The sequence below is a fragment of the Gymnoscopelus microlampas genome (assembly GCF_963454915.1).
Source record: "Gymnoscopelus microlampas genome assembly, chromosome: 4".
In the NCBI taxonomy this organism is placed as follows: Eukaryota; Metazoa; Chordata; class Actinopteri; order Myctophiformes; family Myctophidae; genus Gymnoscopelus; species Gymnoscopelus microlampas.
The window spans coordinates 11,177,125-11,194,117 of record NC_139941.1 but is presented as its reverse complement, the minus strand read 5'-3'; the positions used below and the strand labels follow the sequence as shown (position 1 = coordinate 11,194,117).

Here is a 16,993-nt window from a genome sequence, read left to right as displayed (position 1 = left end):
GTAAAAGTACAAAAATATTGGTATCAAAATGTACTTCAAGTTAGGCTAAAATGCTGCTTCAGTATGTGTTCAGGTCCTGTCAAGTGTGCACTTTTTAAAGGAGCTACACCATGAATTTAAAAAATAATAATATTTGATATCATATTGTTTATGTCCCTCAAACGTTTTTCAAAAGGTTTGAGCCTAAATCAAGCCTCAGATATACTCATTCCAACTAACTTCTCTCTGGCTTATAAAGCACTTTCACCTGCAATACCACATTGTCCTGTTTGGCACGGGGCGCTATTGAGCCAGTTTGTATGCATGTCATGTCCTGTTTCTGTGTGGAAAAAGTAAAAAAAAAAAAAAAGTGATTTTTTTTTTTTTTTTTTAATATTTTTTTTGTTGGTTAGAACTGAAAAACGGGAGGAATTGTTCCCAGACGTGACGTAGGGTGGGGGAACAAATCTGACGGACTGTTTTCAGACCAATTTACATGAAAACCACAGATAGCCTATGAAAGCCTGCATGCTCGAAGTCGGGTATTTGTTGGAACAGAAGAGAGGTGGGGGAGACCAAAAACACACAAAAATGAAGAAAAAGTTAAAATTCATGGTGTAGACCCTTTAAAGCATTCTGCACTCCCATGTATACAGCTTTCCTGTGGTGCACATACAAGAAGGGTAGCATGCAGAGGCTTGACGTGGCCTACAATGATGGATACTGAGGCATAGTGCCAGTCACTTGTTTGTGTCAGGCACTCTATGTATGGATTCATGTCTCGACTGGATGAGTCCCAGAACAGTATTATTGACGATATAGTCAATACTGGGAAACGCTGTCTCCGGTACTCATCCAGGCTGCGTAAACACTGGAGAGTCAGCATCTATTTATGATGTTATGTTTATTTATTTATTTTATTTATTGTTTAATTTGTTGTGTGATGTTGATTATTTGTATGTACTCCCCTGTGTGTCTGGAATAAAGTTTGAATTGAATTGAGTATGAAAAGTAGAAAGTGCTCAATATGCAGAATGTCCCATTTCACAACTTTTCAAATGTACAAAATGTATAAAAATATTTTGAAAATAGCAGATCTACAAGCTCACAATGGGTCGCATCCCAACGCATTGTGAGCTGGTAGATCTGCAATTTTCAAATGGCCAAAGTGTATATAGGGCTGAAGTGGTTAATGTATGTTTTGTAATAAAAATCAAAATCAAAGCTCAAGTTTTCAAATAATTGTAGTGGAGTAAAAGTATAATATTTTCCTCTGAGATGTAATGGATTAGAGGTATAAGTAAGTAGCCTACTGAAAATTGGAAATATGAATGGGGAAAATTGGCTGTGGATCGGTGGAACCACAAAATGGCCGCCACTGTACAGTAAGCCTACTGAGGAACTTTGCACGCACGCACACACACACACACACACACACACACACACACACACACACACACACACACACACACACACACACACACACACACACACACACACACACACGACACACCTGCTTCCAATAGCAATCACCATCAAGCCGGCTGGGAAGTGTGGGTTTAGTTCTAGTTGCATGTTCTCTTTACAGTGTAGGCTACATCTGACATTTAACTCAAGGACTGAAAAGGGTTTTAAATAATGTTTATTTGTTTATATATTGACACTGTGGGGAAGTTAAAGTAGGCCTACTGTTGGTAACCTGACTCTCCTCTGTAGCGCTGGAAATCCTGTTGATTGGAAGGGGCCAAGTACTGTAGAGGAGGAGGGGTGTTTGTTCATGTTTGTATTATGTTTTTTTTTTAATATCATTTTGGAATGAATTGAGCCTGTAAAATATAGTTGAATCAGTTTGGAAAGTCTTATGATCAATTAATGATTACTGATATGGTATGGTTTACCTCACCGGCTTAAAAAGCATGTATGCAACAGGTGGAGGGGGTTGAGTTCAGTTTGGCTTGGGTCTACTCTAGAAGGTGACAACACCAGGGAAGAGCTGCCAGGCCCTTAGAAAGGGCATTGCCTGAGTTTCAGTTTCATAAGTCTTGGTTTGTTGTTTTTCCTTAGTTAGCTCGTCAAGTGTTTATTTCCTTATTTCCTATTTTTACACCTTGGCTTTTGGCCTGTCTTATTTATTTTTGTATTTTGTCGCCGGCTTGCACCTTTTTGGAGGTAAATAAAATACCGAAAACTGTAGCGACGTGTTGTGAGCTTGTAGATCTGCTATTTTCAAATTGCCTCTGTGTGATGTAATGATAGGAGTGGTTAGAACTGATGAAACAGGATACGAAAAGGTAAACATAACTAGTACCTACAGTGGATGTTTGAACAGAGATTTGTGAATGAATAACAAATAACAGGCAGGATATAGCACTTCTGCGAATCCTGTACATTGCAAAACTGAGTTTGTTTTTAAGAAAAGAACAAAGAAAGGTTAACCCTTGATCAACAGGCTGACACTCCACTCGTCAGTCAACACCCACACTGGAAGAAACGTGCCCGGACATTGACCTGAGAGACACCTCCCATTCGTCAATAATCGATCTATTGTTCAGAAATTGTATATTAAGCTCTGTAGAATTAGACTCCAGCATGTAAGACTTCATGCCTTCTGCTGGTATTACTTGTAAGAGGGACATTAGTTTTCCATCCATCAGAGCTCTTGCTGTACTTCAGGTTGTACCATTTGATTTCTTACATTCATTCTGTATTAGCATAGGTTCATTTTATACTGGACATTACTTCATTGAATATTATTAAAACAATTGGCTAATATAATTTTAACTAAACTGCCTGGGCATGGATTTCCTTTGGATTCCTCCTTTAACAATATCTGAACTCATTGGCCCTCATTTATCAACGGAGCGTAAAAAACGGCTTATATTTTTCCATATATTCGGCCGTACACCAACGTTGAAGTCACATTTATCAAAGGATCCTATACAGCCGATCCTAGAGTACATCAGGTCGGAGCTTTGATAAATCTCACGTCTGAAAACGAGCGTCATTTAAATAACACGCCCTTAAATATTCACAAAACGCCCCGACTTCACGACATGAAGAACCAGAATACGACCCAAACAAAGCATGAAAAGCCAATAAGAAAGAGTTTCCCCCGCTCGCCTCGCCACACACGCACACACACACGCCTCTCTCTCTCTCTCTCACACACACACACACACACCCGCCCAACTTTGTCTTTCATGTAATCCGTAGCGTAGCGGTACACTCTTTGTTGTCACATAGGTCAGGCTTGTGCAGTACGTTAGTCCGACAGCGCATTCCTCCGACAGCGCAGCGCTCCGACGTTTCCAATACTAAACCCGAACCAAACCCGCACCCTAACCCTAACCGCACGCGGATGCCACATAGTCGGAGAAAAGGTCTGTCGGATTAACGCATGCCTCCCCTTGGAGCCTACATGAATGACATATTATGATACCAATCACATCGCCATGAATGGAATACGTTTGTATACCCATTTATTTAACCCATACCGAGCAGTGCATGTTCGAGTTACACTAAATAAAGCAGTCATGAGACTCGGGCGGAATGCAGTGATCCCGTGCCGCCACGTTAATATTGGAGAGTCGGGTTTATATCCTTAACCAGCCAGGTTGTGTAGCCTACATAACTCCATAACATAGGACAAGCTACTGTAAGTTTGTAGACATCACTGTCCATGAAAAGATGGTCGGGAAATTCTCTCGCAGAAGCGGTTGTATATTTTGAAAATAGCAGATCTACAAGCTCACAATGCGTCGCGATGCGACCTGTTGTGAGCTTGTAGATCTGCTATTTTCAAATAGCCAATGCAGCCAGATCTGCAAGCTTAACCGAATGATTGTCAAAGCAGTTTGTTTAAATTAGTTTATAAAATTATATCATCACAGCGATTATTTATTAGTGTAGATTTTGGAGTGGATTATGTGTCCAGATGCCTGTCAGACAGTCAGACAATGCTGCTCCGCAGTTCTACAATGGAATAAACGGGCACAGCCAACGTCAACAACTGCTATCGACCAGACGTGAGATCTCAGCGTACGGTAGGATGAATCCAACCTCAGGATATTGTGGCAAGGTTACTTTTGCTACACTTTGTGTGGTATTGGAGGCGAGTGGGTGAAATAATGCCACAACAAGGATGTATCCAGTCAGGACGTTTTACTGGCAGAACAGCAGGTTTACAGCACAGTCTCATCAGGTTGGCACAATAACAGCATATAGGCTCTCAGTAACTCACTCATACACTGTATACAGTCTTTGTGGCTGTCTGTCCGTGGTCCCTGGCTCAGATGGAGGATAATTCACTCTATGACCATAGATAGATAGATAGATAGATCTTTATTGTCATTGTACAGGTACAGGTACAGGTACAACGAAATTAAAAGTGCCAACCAATTAGTGCATCAATCACTCAAATAAAACATCAATCTATAATAAACACATAGCTAAAACACGCATCAACATACAGTACTTCTTGCATTTCACAGACCCCTATTGCACTTAATATGTCATCCCAGCTGTTATTGCACAACCCGCATTGCACATAACTTAAAAACAAAACAGCATAAGAAACATAAATAGCAGCAGCCTATCACTTCATAGCAGCATTGAGTGCAACTACCGCTGTGGGGTAGAAACTATTGCAAAATCTACTGGTCCCTGACATAATTGATCTGTACCTTCTGCCTGACGGCATCAGATGGAACAGGGAATGTCCGGGGTGAGAATTGTCCTTTAGAATGTTCTGTGTTTTTTTGGAAGAGCGGGATCTGTGTAGGTGTTCGAGTGAGGGCAGAGGGCAGCCAATGATCTTCTGTGCTGTGTTAATGACCCTCTGGAGCTTTTTCCTCTGATCTGCCGTGCAGCTGTTGTACCACACGCATATGCAGTACGTTAGAATGCTCTCCACGGAGCAACGATAGAAGGACACCAGCAGTCTCTGTGTGATGTTGTTGCCCCTGAGTACCCTCAGGAAGTACAGTCTCTGCTGGGCCTTTTTCAGCAGCTCCGAGGTGTTCACAGTCCAGGTCAAGCCCTCCTCCATGTGGACTCCCAGGAAGCGAAAGGAGGCCACCCTCTCCACACAGTCCCCATTGATGATCAGTGGTAGAATGTCCGTTTTATTTATCCTGTAGTCGATGACCATTTCCTGGGTCTTAGCAGTGTTTAGGAGCAGGTTGTTTCCTCTGCACCACTCAGACAGCTGCCCCACTTCATCCCTGTAGGCAGACTCATTCCCTTTGGAGATGAGCCCTACTACTGTGGTGTCATCCGCAAACTTCACCATGGTGTTGCTGCGGTGGGCGGGGGTGCAGTTGTGTGTGTAGAGGGTGTAGAGCAGTGGGCTCAGTACACAGCCCTGTGGGGAGCCGGTACTGAGGCTGAGGGAGGTGGACGTGTGACGGCCCACTCTCACCCTCTGGCTGCGGTCGGACAAAAAACTCTTAATCCACATGCAGGTGTTATGTGGAAATCCCAGGTCCCGCAGTATGTCCACCAGTCTGTGGGGAAGGATGGTGTTGAATGCAGAGCTAAAATCCACAAAGAGCATCCTCACATAGCTCCCCCTCTGCTCCAGGTGGGACAGTGCAGCATGGAGGGCTGTGGCTACAGCGTCCTCTGTGGATCTGTTGGCCCTGTACGCAAACTGGTGGGGGTCAAAGCCTCGGGGCAGGAGTGACCCCGGACCAGCTTTTCAAAACACTTCATCACCACTGGTGTGAGTGCGACTGGCCGGTAGTCATTTAGACTGGAGATATGGCGTTTCTTGGGCAGGGGGACTATAATGGAGGTTTTTAGACAGGGTGGGACAGTGGACTGGGCGAGGGACTGGTTGTAGATCCTGGTGAAGACCCCAGCCAGCTGGTCTGCGCAGTCCTTCAGCACACGTCCTGTGACGCCGTCGGGACCCGCAGCCTTCCTCGGGTTGATGGCCCTCAGCGTGCGCCTCACTTCATGCTCCTCGACAGTGAAGGTGAAGCTGCTGTGGACCGTGGGGTGTGACGTGGTGGCTGTCTCAGGTGGCTCTGCCTCGAAACGGGCAAAGAAGGTGTTCAGCTCCTCTGCCAACGGGGCGTCACCTTCAACAGCTCCGAGGGTGGTCCTGTAGTTGGTGAGATGCTGGACTCCCTGCCACACCTGCCTGCTGTTGTTGCTGTCCAGATGGTCCTCTATCTTCCTCCTGTAGTCCGACTTGGCCTCTCTGATGCCTCTTCTCAGGTTGGTCCTGGCTGTGTTGTAGAGGGCCCTGTCCTCAGACCTGAAGGCAATGTCCCTCTCCTTCAGCAGCCGCTTGACCTCCCGAGTCATCCAGGGCTTCTGTTTGGGGTAGACCCGGATGCGTTTGTCCACTGTGACAGTGTCTGTGCAGTGGTTGATATAACACAGGACACTGTCTGTGAACACATTCAGGTCCTGATGTTCAAAGACGTCCCAGTTGGTACTGTCGAAGCAGTCCTGCAGCTGCTGAGAGGCATCATCAGGCCAGGTTTTAACAGTTTTTATGATGGTAGGTGCAGTTTTCCTGAGAGGGGCATATGCAGGAATTAAAAGCAGGGACATATGGTCGGACTTGCCCAGGTGCGGGAGTTGTTTTGCCCTGTAGCCAAGCTTGATGTTAGTGTAGACCTTGTCCAGAGTCTTAGCTCCTCTAGTAGCACATTTTACATGCTGATGGAATTTAGGGAGCGCTGCTTTCAAGTCTGCATGATTAAAATCCCCTGCTATGATGTATACAGCGTCAGGATGCTTGCTCATTTGGCTGCTAATGCTGCCATGTAACTGTCCAATAGCCGAGCTAGCATTAGCTTCCGGTGGAATGTAAACAACAGTCGTCATGACAACAGTAAACTCTCGGGGGAGATAAAACGGCCTGCATTTAACCGTCATATACTCCAGGTTTGGGCAGCAGTGACTATCTACAATCACTGTATTTGTACACCAGTTGTTGTTGACGTACATACAGAGCCCCCCTCCTGTTTTCTTACCGGCGTTCTCTGTCCTGTCATGACGCAGTGTGGTGTAGCCTTCTAGCTCGATAGCAGAGTCCGATATGAGTGGGTGAAGCCAAGTCTCCGTGATGAGCAGGATGCAGCAGTCCTTCACGGTCTTATTAGCTGAAGTCTGAAGCTTTAATAACTCCATTTTCTTCGTGTTGAGGGATCTGACGTTGGCGAGATACAGACTGGGAAGCGGTGGTTTGAGCGGCTGCCTCCGTAGCTTGACTAGCACGCCAGCCCTGCAGCCTCTCTTCTGCTTCCTCTCTCCGCGCCGCCTTCGCCTCCTCCCAGCTGGGATAATGTACCATGGCGAGCCGGGGCTCCTAGCGATATCCTCCGGTGTGTTGTGTACGCGGTGAAACGTACACCTTGGAAACCGGAAGACAACTGACAACTGACAAAAGACAACTGACTCAAACAGGCGGGCTGCAGATACACAACAGAATCTCTGGTGCCCGAGAGCCAATACGAACACATTACACTCAGCAGCGCAAACACAATAGGCTGGCAACAACACAGATACTAGGGATAGGCTGGCATTTGTTGCCGCGTTACAATATATTGATAAATGCCGAAAGTTGCGGTGATCTCGCCGTACGCCCATTATTTGGTCTCGTTCGTTCGTTCGTGTAGGGCTACACAGGCAATTGGGACATCAGCCAAGAAGTGGTATCATCATCCAGTTCATTGAGGCCGCTGACTCCATGTGGTGATTTGAAGATTGGGCATTCATCGATAATATGTTCAACAGTCTGTGGTTTTCCGCATTCACAGAGATCAGTGACAGACACTCCAATCATATGCAGGTAGATTTGGGTCTTTGCTACTCCAGACCGAAGTCTGTTGAGGTTGACCCAGGCATTCCGTGGTAGGTCACACCCAGGTGGGTTGGTTGAAGGAGAGTTGATGCACTTCCTCAACGTGGATGTTGACTTGGACCATTGCTTGTTCCAGCAGTCAAGGATCCATCCAGGGTGTGGAGGGCTCGTGGTAAGAGTCTCCTAGCTTCGGTGGAGAAGTGTTTGCGTTTGAGTCTCTGGTGGCCATATTAAGCAGGCGGGGGAATCAGGCTTGTTGGCTCATCTGCTCTCTTGCAGGCCAGCTTCAAGGTCAGGAAGTTTCGACGGTGCTCTGGAGGTGGAATGCCAGACAGTATGGGGAGGAACTCGACAGGGGTTGATGGTAAGGTACCACTAATTAGCCTCATGGTGGTGTTCAGCACAACATCAATAGAGGCTGTATGGCTGCTGTGACTCCATGCAGGGGCGGCATACTCAGCCGTAGAGTATGCCAGGGCAAGGGTAGAGGTGCACAGGGTGGTGAAGTTTGCACCCCACCCAGTGCCAGCCAGTCTCTTCAGGAGGTGTACACGGGCAGCGGTCTTGGCAGCAACTTGTTGAATGTGTGGCTTGAAAGTGAGGCTACGGTCAAGTGTGACACCAAGGTATTTGGGGTTGGGGTCATGCCTGACATTGGTGCCATCGAGTGTAATGTTCAGCATGGTATTGGCAAATCTATTGGCAAGATGGAACACAGAGCATACTGTCTTGGGCAGGCTTAGCTTGAGGTGCCATTTGTGGCAGTACCCGCTCAGTAGTGAGAGATCTTTTCCAAGGGCATTCTCAACCACACTAAAAGCTTTGTCACCAAATCCAATGGCTGAGTCGGCATATGTGTATTGCGATCACTCTCCAACAGGCATGTCAGCGGTGTAGATGCTAAAAAATGTTGGGGCAAGAACAGAGCCATGGGGGAGCCCGTTCCTCAGTCTCCTTCTCTTACTGCATTGGCCATTTGAGGTTTCCAGTACAAAGGTACGGTCCTGTATAAGCAGCATGATGAACTTCACGAGCTTAACATCAGGCAGAGTCTTCAGGAGCTTGAGGTAGAGGCCCCTGTCCCAGACGCTGCAGTGAGATCGCTGAAGACTGATCCAAACTTTTCTTTCCTCTGGAAGGCGCTTTCGATGTCATGAACTAGCCGGGTCACTTGATCTGTTGTTGATCGACCCTTGCGGAAACCAGCTTGGGTGTGGGGAAGGTTCTCTTCAATGATGTTGTTTATTCTTGATAGAATGACCCTCTCAAGCAGTTTGTAAAGATGTGACGGAAGTGATATTGGGCGGTAGTTCTTTGGTTCATCTGGTGTCTTATTTGGCTTGAGTATGGCCAGCACCTCGCTGCTTCCATTTGGATGGTATGGTCAGGTTTTCCAAGCAGTTGGAGAGGAAAAGTTGGACCCAGGTCAATGCCTCATGTTCTTGAGGAACTCTGTGTGGATGTTGTCGTTTCCAGGAGCCTTATTTTCCTTAAGGGATTTCAAGGCTGCAACGATTTCTTCTGACAAAATGGGCTGGGAAATGGGGCTGGACTGAGGAACTGTTCTGGTGAGTTTCCTGATATCTGCGACTACTTCTCTGGTGAAGGCTTTTGCCTCAGATGAGTGGTCTTTCCATCTACCTTTATCAGCAAGTACAGCGGCTATTGCATTTGCTGCTATGTTGCATGGTCTAGCTGGGCAGCTTCGCCCAGTTAACCGGTTGATCGTATTCCAGGCCTTACGACTAGAATGTGTGAAGTTGATGTTGTTAACTTCCTCCTCCCATCTAACCCTTCTCTTCTGCCCGAGAAGGTCCAGCAGTTGGTCACCATAGAGAGAGCGTTGGTCAATGTCGGTGGCATTCATTTAAATGTGTTTATTTATTGACACTGTGGGGAAGTAAGAGTATGTGTTGGTCACCTGAAACTCCTCTGCAGCCTGGCAATCCTGTTGATTGGAAGAGCCCAAGCACTGTAGAGGAGGAGGCGATTTTGGGACTTTAGAACGCCTATCAACTGAACGCTGTATACACGGATTCTCATGGGCCTTAGTTAGCCATAGCTGAGTTAATGAGTTACTGGTAAGGTTTGCCTCACCTGCTTAAAAAGTATGTATGCAACAAGTGGAGGAGGGGGTTGAGTTCAGTTTGGCTTGGGGCTAGAAGGTGACAACACCAGGTAAGAGCTGCCAGGGCCCTTAGATAGAAAGGGCATTGCCTGAGTTTCAGTTTCTTAAGTCTTGGTTTGTTTTTCCTTAGTTAGCTCGTCAAGTGTTTATTTCCTTATTTCCTATTTTTGGTAGTTTGCTTTTGGCCAGTCTTATTTTTGTATTTTGTCGCCGGCTTGCACTGTTAAATCTTTTGGAGGTAAATAAAATACAGAAAACTATTTGTGGACCGGTCTACTTTTTGGAGCCTTGTGCCGTCGGCTAACCTTTGTGCTTTAGAAAATGGTCAGAAATAATATATACATGATTTTAACATGCATGGTACATCACTATCCGACCTAAATTCATCCTTCAACTTAATGTTTACCCAACCCACCCTATATATGTGTCCTATTCTGCTCGCTTAAAAGCTTGTATTTTATATTGGGGTCACTGCCCAGTCTTTGAAAGCACTTCTTTACACCCTCTGTTTTACATTCAACCTTCATCCACAACCCATATGGCAAATCAAAATCCTTATGATATTCCTTCATTCCAGACCAGTCTGTGGGATCCAGCCTGCAGGTGAAGATGAGTCCTCCAGCACTACCCAGCACCGTTTCTTGTAAACAGGAACACGAAGACCACCTTAAACAGGAATTCGAAGATCACCTGGACACCAGTAGGTTTCATGCCGTTTTCATTACGATTAATAAACAAATGTTTCATATCCTTTTCTTTAAAATTGCCCTCATAATTCTCCCACAAGATCTGTAGTGCAAATATTACGGGCTCGCTATTTGTGCACGCCACCACTGTGCAACAAAATATACTACAGAGCTTAAGTCGTTAATAAGACTAATCGATTTAGTTGATTATAAAAAAAATCCAATATATATATTTTTTGTGTCTATGACTAATCATTAGATGCTAATGATCTAGATGCAAGTGAAGCACTTTGATTTGTGACTGAACGTTTTTCGTCCATCTTGGCATTCTCAATATTGAGGCATTATTGGTATTTATTTGCTGTACATATAGCATATGAACTCGGCTCCTTTCAGCATACCTAAAAACCACACATGCCATAAATTAACAAGATTTGACTTAAAAAGACACATTATCAGAAATTGTGCCTGGACTAAGAATTTCGTCCACAGCAAGTGTCATTTTCAAGATAGAAAGGTCATCTTGCGCTCAAATTGAAGCTTATTATGTCGCACCACAGATCCGACTGATAGGCCCATATATGGAGATCTCGTATCTGTCAGTCTTGTCCTTTTTATACCCATATATGGATGTCTCTGTATCTGTTAGCCCTTGTCCCTTTTATGCCCATATATGGAGATCTCTGTATCTATCTGTCAGTCCTTGTCCCTTTTATGGCCATATACGGAGATCCCTGGTGTCATATACAGTATGTTGTATATGTCCATATACTGTATGGGCATGCCCCCTTTTGTGCCCATATCTGGAGCTGACTAATTTGTTTGCGCCTAATGCCATGACGACACATTGAGGTTAGACAACACACACACTCCATATTTGGGCGTCGCTGAATTGGGAACTCCTTATGTGGTTATGGTTGAGTCATGGTGACATGAGCGTGACGTGAGAGATCCACCTGCTCGCCCACCCGTAAGTACATTTTAATATAGCAGATACCAGTGCAGCAGTGATGATCACCATAAAGTGCTGGAAAATAGTCATCTTTGATGAGAATTTGTCAAGAGGACAGTATTGTTTCTGGGGATGTTGAGGGTGATATTTTAAAATAGAGTGGCAGCAAGGCCCTGAATCTTTTATTTGTTACTTCCTCCAGGATCCTGTTTCAGGATACTCCATGCATTTCATACCTGTATGACTATTTATGCCCTTATAGTACCTTTTTAATATTGGCTTTTCCATGATTTTGCCAGAAACATGCTCCAAAAAAGGGGTTTTAGGGTAGGCTACCTGAGACCAAATGGTGGCGAGTTGGGGGTGTTCAGTATGAACTTGTGATTGTTCAAGGCATAGGCTAACAGGAAATAATAGTGAGGAAAAGGTAAGGGAAAACACCCTGAGAGGTGGGCCTGGCTCCTGGACTATACGGATAGCATTCACCAAATGATGAAGTTGACCAGTCCCCAGTGTATACTTTGCTGAAGTTCTGACACATGAAAGCTCAATGCCAGTGAAAATTAACTAACCAAACATCCAAATGACACTGATGAACCAGTGGAGATTTTTTCAATATAAAGAGGAGGAATACGGGTTAAGAGCTGCAGATATTTTCCTCTCGGAAGCACGGTCCGAGTGTAATAATGATTATTACTCCTTATCAAACCCCTGTTTCAGAAAATAAATGTACATTAAAGGCATAACCCTTAACTAAAATAGTTCGCTATTTTTTTTAACCCATTATTAATTAAAGCAGTCTGACACATTTTAGATGAAAACTATGGACCTTATGATATGAATTGTGGGCGAGTGTTCCGGGCGAACGCAACACACCGGGGGGGGGGTCAAGTGGACCGCCGTTGGGGGCTAGCGGTCTGCTCAAAAAATGGGCGTGAGCATGATTGGGGGCAAGCCTTCCGGGTTGCCTACTGGAAAACTGTTGTACCACCCAATCCAGCGGGTTCCTATAGGCTGAACTTTAAACAGCCATACTCGGTGTTCCTATTGGCTGGGCTTTACAGCCATAACTCCAGTTCCCAGCATGCTAAACACCCCAAACTTGGTGGGTGCTTTTAGACAGCCAATAGGGACAGGCTGGAATTGCTTAAGACCCGCCCCCTTTGTGTTCCTATTGGCTAGGCTTTAAACAGCCATAACTCCAGTCCAAGAGGGAAATAGCAAGAGTCGCATTCTCCGGTTTACTTCCCGTTTCTGCGTGACGTAGGTGGACGCTTTTTTAGGAGACAGGAAGCAGCTTGGAGTCTATTGATTCCAATGGAAGAGTGAACGTGAACACAGCTTCTGAACCATTCTTGAACTCCATGGTCACTGAACTAAATATTGGAGCCGATCGTCACAAGACACACAATATGCAGAAGATTTTCATACTAAAATGGCTTTTTTTAGAGACACAAATGAGGAGTAAATCAACTTTGTTATCGACTTTTCTCTATCCCAGCAACCCACTCTCGTGATATTTGGGAAGATATCTGAAGGGTCCATCTCGGTCCATCTGCAGTCTGACGGACGAGACATAGAGGGCTCTGTCCCTTATATTATATTATATTTTATCATTATATTAGATTTTAACTCTATGCTCTGTCCCCATAAGATGCTCTAGTATAAAAACTGATAAACTGAGATTCTGAATATAGTACGTGAAATCATTATGGACATAAAATGTGTGTTCCAGTGCTCAGTAATATAATTTTCCATTATTAACTGTCTTGGTTGATGGGGTATGATTTGAATCATGACATTTTGCTAAACATAACATTCATGCTAAACATACTATGGTCTAAAGTGGTAAAATATATAGGCCTACCTTGGGGCCTTTATTTATAAGGTATATATAATATTTTATATATATATATATATATATATATATATATATATATATATATATATATATATATATATATATATATATATATAATATTATAGTTATATATGGTTAACATTGAGCAGAAACAGGAGCACATCTAGCATAACAAGTCTGAATAATACATGTGTGTTTGTAGGTGGAATTTCATAGGTTTCTTAAAAGCTTCTTTGCCAATAACAGTGCACTTTCAATCATGTAAAGCATTTATTTAATGAAGAAAATACACAAATACACAACCACATGACGTTGTCAGCCAGGGAGAGTGGATGGGGAGGGTGGTGGGATAGTCGGGGGAGAAGCAAACCACGCCTACTTAGGAGACCATTTGTGGGATTTGTGTACTACTTCGCCTCTAGTGGCTCCAATGGAGATTGTGTATCTTGCTAAATTAACAATCTTTGCTCCAGTTCCCAGCATGCTAAACACCCCAAACTTGGTAGGTGCTCTCAGCCGACCAATAGGGACGGGCTGTAATTTGCTCATCTGTTTACTTACAGTTTTACCAGGAAGTGGTTGTAGACCCCAATCCCAAGACAAACTAATGCCATCTCCAGTTTACTTCCCATATCTGCGTGCAGTGGATGCCTTTTTAGGAGACCGGAAGCAGGTTGGAGTCTATCATTTCTATTGGAAGAGTGAACATGAACACAGCTTCTGAACCAATCTTTAGCCCCATGGTCACTGAACTAAATATTGGACCCGATCGTCACAAGCCACACAATATTCCCAAGATTTTTATACTGACATTTCTTTGAGAAAATAAACTTTATTATCAACCTTTCTCTGTCCCAGCAACACACTCTTGCGGGATCTAGCAGGTGCTGTTGGTAGTTTGCGCGATTTGCCGTCAGATGCCGGCTCCTACTTAGGAAACCATTTGTTCCTTTTGTTCTTTATAATGTTTCAATGGGTCTGACTAATGCCCATTAATCAGAGGTGAACCTGAAGATGTTTCGACTGCATTCCATTCAATCCATATCTTAATGCTACTCACAAAATAGTGAGATTTTTAAATAATCTAAACATGCCAGGTATTGTCTATCACTCATTCATGACAAAAATCATTACACACAAAATAGGAGAATATATATATTTTCCTATGAGTTGCTGTCTGCTGATATTGCCTCCTCTCTCCTCCTTCTAGATCTCCAATTCCTTCCTGTGTGTAAAGGGGAGGATTCCCCTGAACAGCAGGAGAGGAGTCCCAGTCTTGTCCAAGTGAAACTGGAACCTCCACAGATTAAGGAGGAACAGCAGGACTGGAGTTCCAGTTTGGTCCAGGTTAAACTAGAACCTCCACGGATTAAAGAGGAAAAGCAGGACTGGAGCCCCAGTTTGGTCCAGGTTAAACTAGAACCTCCACAGATTAAAGAGGAACAAGAGGAGGTACTTCAGAGAGAAGACAGAAAGGCAGAGCTTTTAGCCAGCACCTCAACTGAACACACGAAAACTCATGCTTATGTAGAGGACCGTGGAGGATTACAATCAACTAGTGATGGACGGCTCCTCTCCTCCTACTGTTCTGAATATGACACAGAAGACAGTGATGAGCGGGGGGAGACCACGGATGATCAGTCGGTTTTAAACACACTGAAATCGCACAAGACAAAACGCATGGAAGGAAAAACATTGTCTTTAAGCAACAAGCAGTCCCAGGACCTGAAACCAAGAAAACAAACTCCATCCACGGGGAGTCAAATAGGAAAGAAAATATTTAGTTGTACAGAGTGTGGCAAAGTCTATAGTCGCAAGAGTGTTTTGAAAGATCACATGAGGGCTCATACAGGGGAGCCCTTTGCATGTACAGTTTGTAGCAAAACCTTTTTACGAAATGGAGATCTTAAAAGACACATGATTACTCATACATGCAAAAAGCCCCTTGCTTGTACAGTTTGTAGCAAAACCTTTAGCCAAAATAGAAGTCTTAAAAAACACATGCTTATTCACACAGGGGAAAAGCCCTTTGCATGTACAGTGTGTAGCAAAACTTTTAGCCAAAATGGAAGTCTTAACAAACACATGCTTATTCACACAGGGGAAAAGCGCTTTGCATGTACAGTGTGTAGCAAAACCTTTAGCCAAAATAGTGATCTTAAAAGACACTTGATTACTCACACAGGGGAAAGGGCCTTTACATGTACAGTTTGTAGCAAAACCTTTAGCCAAAATAGAGCTCTTAAAAGACACATGCTTATTCACACAGGGGAAAAGACCTTTGCGTGTACAGTTTGTAGCAAAACCTTTGGCCTAAATGGAGCTCTTAAAATACACATGCTTACTCACACAGGGGAAAAGCCCTTTGCATGTACAGTGTGTAGCAAAACATTTAGCCAAAATAGAGATCTTAAAATACACATGATTACTCACACAGGGGAAAGGGCCTTTGCATGTACAGTTTGTAGCAAAACCTTTAGCCAAAATAGAGCTCTCAAAAGACACATGCTTAATATTCACATAGGGGAAAAGCCCTTTGCATGTACAGTGTGTAGCAAAACCTTTAGCCAAAATGGAGGTCTTAGAAGACACATGATGACTCATACAGGGGAAAATCCCTAGCTTGTATAGTTTGTAGCAAAAGGTGTATTCATGAATATACTTTGAAATATATTCTGTATATATTTGCCAGACCCAAGGGGTCGGCCTACATGAGGCTTTGTACCTGTTTTCTCCATACATGGGCATGCCCCCTTTGCCCTTAGGCCCCAGCCATAAAAGTCTGTCCCCCTTCCGTCCATACATGGACATGTTTTGTACCTGTTTTCTCCATACATGGGCATGCCCCCTTTGCCCTTGGGCCCCAGCCATAAAAGTCTGTCCCCCTTCCGTCCATACATGGGCATACACAGGCTGACACCTCATGTGAAGTCCGGCTTATAAAAGTCTGTCCCCCTTTCGTCCATAGGGCTGCCTGTGTCTACATGGGCATAGACACAGGCAGTATAAAGTGGTTTGTATGTGTGTTACATACTAGGACTTTATTCTGGGTCTGGCAGAACCAGGTCTCCTGGTCTTGTTTAAATTAGCAGGCTGATAAGGTGGAAAATTATAATGTACAGTTATTAATCAGTAATTAGCTAAATGTATAATCTACAATAAAATGTAAACTGTCCTGCATTGCCTGTTTTTGTCATTGATTCTCGTTACAAGTTGTGACTGTGCCGTTCACTCCTATTTGGAGGTTTGTTGCACCCAAAACCATAGCTATGTACATATAGATATTGCATTGACTGCTACTGCTAATTCCGCCATATTGTTCCTTGTAGTTCCTCTCCACCAATTGTTTGTTTGTTACAAATGCCAGACATGTAGGTATGATACAGGATACTTGTTTAACAAAAATTCAGGTTTTCATATAAATTACTTACGTACTGTAGACAATAATTATATATATATATATATATATATATATATATATATATATATATATATATATATATATATATATATATATATATATATATATATATATATATATATAGGCCTACACACACAATAGCATTTT

At 43.8% G+C, this 16,993-nt stretch overlaps 1 long non-coding RNA gene across 1 annotated transcript; it reads left to right on the top strand.

The window, feature by feature from the left end:
- Positions 1-2,582: 2,582 nt before the first annotated feature.
- Positions 2,583-16,732, top strand: LOC311043495. Its single transcript, XR_014600606.1, has 3 exons — positions 2,583-2,652; positions 10,504-10,626; positions 14,636-16,732. It is a non-coding gene; the product is annotated as an uncharacterized lncRNA (long non-coding RNA).
- The last annotated feature ends 261 nt before the right edge of the window (positions 16,733-16,993 follow it).